Consider the following 5,989-nt stretch of genomic DNA (forward strand, 5'->3'; position numbering starts at 1 on the left):
AGCTTTTTACTGCACTTTAAAAGTCAAAGAGTACCTCTGGCTAAGATGGCTCCATACTTCCTTCTTCTTTGGCTGCTGGAGCTCAACTGCTGCCTCCACCTCCAGAAAGATCAGATTACCTAGCTTGAAGCTCCGGTAGTTTGAACGTTGGGTTATGGAGACTGGGATTTGATGTTACACTCAGCCTTGGAAACCACCTGTGTGACCTTGAGCAAGTCACATACTCTCAGCCCCAGAAAACCCTGTGACAAGTTTGTTTTAGGCTGCTATAAGTCAGAAATGACTTAAAGGTACACAACAATAGTCAAAGAGGTGCTTCCAAATGTTCATGTGTTTATGAATCTAAAAGTATAAATGCCATTTAGTACAACTCAAGCCATATCTGCTCAGAAATATTTGTTTCCCTTTTTATCACTAACCTTGTTGCTATCACTAATCCTGCCTCCTGAGTTGAGTATACTACAATTTTCTTCTCTTTCTGTTCTGCTTTCACATTGTGGCAATGGGGAATTATGATAAATGTCTTCTAAGTCCTGTTTGTAGTTTCCACATTTTTCTTTAAGTAACAGAGTTTTCTGGTTTGGAAATGAGCTTTTGTCTGGCGGGGGAAAATGTTTGAAGTTGATAGAGGAGACTTGAATGTTGGGAAGGGAAGGACAAAGGTTGCTAAACAGCGAGATTGGCCCTTATGCATACAGATGGGAAAACCATTCTGCTCTTTGCTCTGCCTCCTTATTGGGGAATGCATCAGAAATGGGAAAAGGTAGAGCTTTAAGGGAAAGGAAAAGAAACTTGAACCCTTATACATACAAGTTTTAAAAGTGACAAATGTTTAACATGGCAGGCCTGACCAGCTTAGCCTTGATCTAAAGGTAATTGACTGTAGCTGAATCAACAACAGACACAGTCTGTTCTCTGCTGGAATGAATATTACTAGGCAAATTTGTTGTTAAAAGATATATGCTTCTATTTATTTCAGTTAGGCTACATTTCTAAACTGCATCATTTATTTATTTATTTACTGTATTTTTACCCTACTCTATCTCACCTCAAAGGGGACTCAGAGTGGCTTCCAGGTTAGCAATGATTCAATGCCAACTTTCAATAATCCAATGCCAATTTTCAAACGAATTGTTTCATTACAGTAGTATACAGTAGGGTTAAACCTCTACTTAAGAGCATCCCAACTTAAGGGAATTTCAAGTTATGAGTTGTTGCTTGGTCCTGGTTTTGCTTTGACATAAGAGCTATGGTTTGAGTTAAGAGCTAGCACCAGTGGGAGCGCTAGCACGAGAGTTCAAGGCTTTAGGGTTTCAAGGGAGCAGCCTCATGGTCTTGTCCACTTTGGGAGATTGCTTTCTGCTTTGAGGAACTTTGGGTTAGCTGATTTTGTGTGGTTTTTATTCCTGGTATGTTTGACTTCATGAAGAGAGCAAAGGAGAAAGAGCAAGAGAAGGGGAGGCTAGAATGAATAGTATAGTATGAGGAAATTGATGCTTCTGCCTCTTCACTTTGTGCTTTGCACTTCCTTGCCATAACTTGGTGCTTTTACCATTTTAAATTTGATCTTTCTTTTTTTATTGTTCCATGCAAATGTTTAGGTTTTGCCTTGCTGTTACACTGGCGAGCGTACATTTTGTTGCCTCAGATATGCTTCCTTGCCACAACTTGGTGTTTCTACCATTTTAAATTTGATTTTTCTTTTTTATTGTTCCTTGTGAATGCACATTTATACAGTATTTGCTATTTATAAAATACATTTTCTTATTTAAAAACACGTAATAAAAATTGCAGTTTTTTTTTTCCAGGGGCCCGGAATAGATTAATAGCATTTCAGTGGGAAAATTCACTTTGAGATAAGAGCATTTTGAGTTAAGAGCTTGGCCACGGAATGAATTAAGCTTAAGTCAAGCTCACTAAGTACTTTATAAAGGTTGTACAGGAAATTACATTGTTTCCACATTAGAGCCCTATTGTTTTATTAAGACAGCACTTTCCTGCAGTTAGATTAGCTGAGAATAGCAGCAAAATGAGAGCTGAGAGAGAACCTTCTACAACTCTCCTCCATGCTGCTGGCCACTTTAAAACCTTGCAGCCCAGACTGGTAAAAACAACTGAGAGAGGAGCCTCCAGTGAGTGGCCACATTGGGCTGCCTCTAATGTTGGGCCTTTTCCATCGTTGCCCCCTCTGGCGTCACTGCTGCAGCATTCAAACCAGACAGGCAGTCTTGGGCCTTCCTCCACCATCACCCCCTTGGCTGCTGTGTTTCACCGCTGGCTTGTTCTACCTCCATTGTCATTGTCACCCTTGGAGAAGATGCTGTGGCTTACCATTGCTCAGTGTTTGTACTTTTATTAGCAAGCCACCCCCTTGCCCCCCCCCCCCCCGCCTGGACCAAACAGACTGGTCTGGGCTAAATAGACTGGACTAGCTGGATATCATTTTTGGAATCTTTCATCAGCCCGCTGGACATTTCTTAAGGACAATTGGATATGGATATGTTTTAATATGTTTCAATATGTTTTAATCATTTGAAAGACTATTTAATTGATATGTATGTGTTTTTTTTTAACAGTTTTATAATATTGTGTTTTATTGATATTGTTATTATCTGAATCTGGCATTGAATAATTGCCATAGTTTGTAAGCTGCCCTGAGTCCCCCTTTAGGGGTGAGAAGGATGGGGTGTAAGTACAGTACATAAATAATAAATAAATAAAATGGAGGTTTCTTACAGCATGTCTTCCACTGCTATATTATCTAACAATGTTTTTCTGTGGTTAAGATCTTTGTCTAATGATCCCTTACTTGAACATAAGCCTCATTCTGCAGAGATCTGTTGACAGTTTTGCATGTATCACTGCTTTTTGTTGACCGTGTCAGTTGGGATGGGAATGAATAGTCTTCCAGTTGTCTCTTGAATACATCCCCCAACCCATCCAAATCCAGTGATTACTATTTCAGTTGTACCTGCACTGAGATCTATCGGTGCATGTCCTTTTGCAGTGTTCTTCATCAAGATCATTGTTTCCCTCTTTGATTATTTTGGATGAATCAAGATTATGGAGGGTGTTGAGATTAATGCTAATAGCAATGCAGAAATAGCTATAGATTCACCTCCACACAGCAAAGGAGAAAGCTCCCCAGGGCCCAATAGGCTCTTTGATTGCCTGCTTATGTGACAGATGCAACCACAGTCAATTCAGCATTTATCTTTGCATTGAATGTACAAGAGAGATGGAATGGGGAATTCCATGTTCTCACTTTCTGAACATTAAGAAAATGTGAAATAGTAAGTGATATTATCCTTGAGGGAGAATGTCTGCATGGTTCTTGACAGTTTACATGGATAGCATAGAAAGTAATTCTGATAATCTCAAACAACACTCATAGATTATGGATAATGCCATAGTGGTTGGACAAAATACACACATTTTACATTTACAGAAGATATCTGAGTTAGTTCCAGTCTTACAGAGCATTTATTCTGCACAAGTATTTCTTGTGGAGAATGAAAAGATATTGAGTGGTATTTCAATTATTATGGAAAATGTGCCCACCATAAGTAAACGTAAGTATCAATTAGATATGAGGTATTACTGAGATTGGCATTCATACCAAAGAGTAGAGCAGTTAGGAGAACTGAATGTGTTGTGTTTTGGCAGCAGTGCTCTAGCTTTCTCAATGATTCAGAGTGACAGAAGAGTTCACATTAACTTGGAAGTGCAAAATTGGATTGGAATTGAATCTGTGTCACACATATCATTTGTCATAGAGCTTCGCCCCCTTCGGAACCTTGTTGCTGCTAAGAGTTGTGTCACCTAGAAAGTGACAACTCTTCATCAAATGCCAGGCATTTATGTGGTTAGCAATTAATGTAAAATTGAAGTAGATTTCAGGATTCCCCCCACCCTAGCAGATTTGTCTACATGACAGAAATAAGTATGAGTTTTTAATATGGTAAACCACTAATTCACATCAGCATAAGAAAAGACTAAACAGGCGTGGTTAAAGTCTTATATTAGGAAATTATAATCATGTTATAAAACTGCAGAACTTGGAAAAAGAATTTTTAGACTGCAACTCTCAGATTCTTCCAGCCAACATGGCCATATAATTGTTTGCATCTATGCATATATATTGGCATCTAAAGTGAGGCAAACAGTGTAGTGTTGTATTTCCATGCTATTTGTCACTGGCAGTCTCCCCCTCCCACCTTTTACAGGTTACTGTTATATGTCAGGATTGTGGCGATACATTGGCAGCTTTAAAAAGTTATTTCTCTAAGCTCTGAATACAGCTGGCTCTAAGTAGTAAAAAAAATCTTCAAAATGGTGCTTATATCCTCACTGGGGATCGAAAGGAATATTGAAAAAGCATTTGAAAAAACAGAATATTGGGGAAACTCTTATGAGGGGAATGCTAGACAGGCAAGAATCCACTTGAAATTCTGTAGGAAATTGACTATAAAATCGCACTGGAGGCCTGGAGAGAACACTTTCCTAGGCATTTTTAGGTCCCGCAAAACAATTCTATGGTATGCCTTGTCTGGAAGCCCAAGACACCATTCCATGTGTAATCTAGGGTTTCAGATTACACAAAAATTGTATTGCATTAACAATCCTGGAACAAATCAGTCACATAATAACATCAGTCTACTGTAAATAAAAAATAAACCAAGACAAAGAAAATGTAATCATTTTAAAGACTAGTCAAACTTTAGGACTTACTCTATGCCAAAAAGAGAGAGTATGTTTTATGTGCTGTTGAAGGCTTTCATGGCCTGATTCACTGGGTTGCTGTGAGTTTTCTGAGCTGTATAGCCATATTCCAGAAGCATTCTCTCCTGGCGTTTCATGCACATCTATGGCAGACATCCTCAGAGGTTGTGAGGATGCCTGCCATAGATGTGGGTAAAATATCAGGAGATAATGTTTCTGGAACATGGCCATACAGCCTGGAAAACTCACAGCAACCCAGTATGTTTTCTGCTTATAAAAAGTCACCTGAGTCTTTATAGCAGAAAAAGATGGGGTAAAAATAAAACAATAAATAAAATATGTTTCATGAACAAATAATGTAAAAAGCAAGTTTCATGTGCAGTAAACAGCATGTTCTGCATAGAAAACAATGTTTCTGCACACAATTTTTTTTCCTGTTCAGAAAACTACATTTCTGAGCAGAAAATAAGTTTCTTGCATAGAGAAGGCTGGGTGTTTCAGAACTTTTTTTTCAGAAGAAACCTGTTTTCTATGTAGAAAGTGATTATTAATGCAAAAAAAGGTCTGTGTAGTTCTTGTGGAAATCACAACCAGTGAAGATTCTTCCCTGTCTATCATTCTCTTCTTAAGGGGTTTCCCAACACTTGGGAATCCTTTTTTTGACTGTTTTCCAAATGTTTTTGAATCCTTAGGACAGTTATGATTTGTCGGAAACCAACAGTATTGCATTTCCATGTGACATCTCATCGATGTTCATTTCCGAGTACAGAGTATCAACATGACATGAGAAGAATTCAAGGAAGTAGAGATTCCATTTTCATAATAGTCCAGTGTCAAAGAACACTTCAGGATCCTGTCTCATCTTGCCTACCAGCATCACTTTCTTTCTCCAGTGCTGCAGACAAAGGCAGCTGCAAGCAAACAGCAAGCAATTGCCTTTTTCCATTTGTTAAAAGTGCTCTGTAATTCATGCTAAACATAATACTATATTAAACTATGGGAATAGTAAGGAGGATAAGGTCTACCAGTGATCATGATATCTTGTCAGTAGTTTACCTGATTGAGTGCAAGGGGGCTTCCTGATAGGGAAGTTTGTACAGAATGGAAGTTTTAATTACTGTACTGTGGTTATCTTTGCAGAGTATTGTGATGTTGGATGGGATATAATCTATTTTACAAATGTCGAATGACTTGCAATGACATCTTTCTTTTATGATCATGGATGTCATTTTAAATCCCTTCAAATGAACTTTGAACAAACTAATCA

Source organism: Anolis carolinensis, chromosome 4 (assembly GCF_035594765.1).
Source record: "Anolis carolinensis isolate JA03-04 chromosome 4, rAnoCar3.1.pri, whole genome shotgun sequence".
Classification (NCBI taxonomy): domain Eukaryota; kingdom Metazoa; phylum Chordata; class Lepidosauria; order Squamata; family Dactyloidae; genus Anolis; species Anolis carolinensis.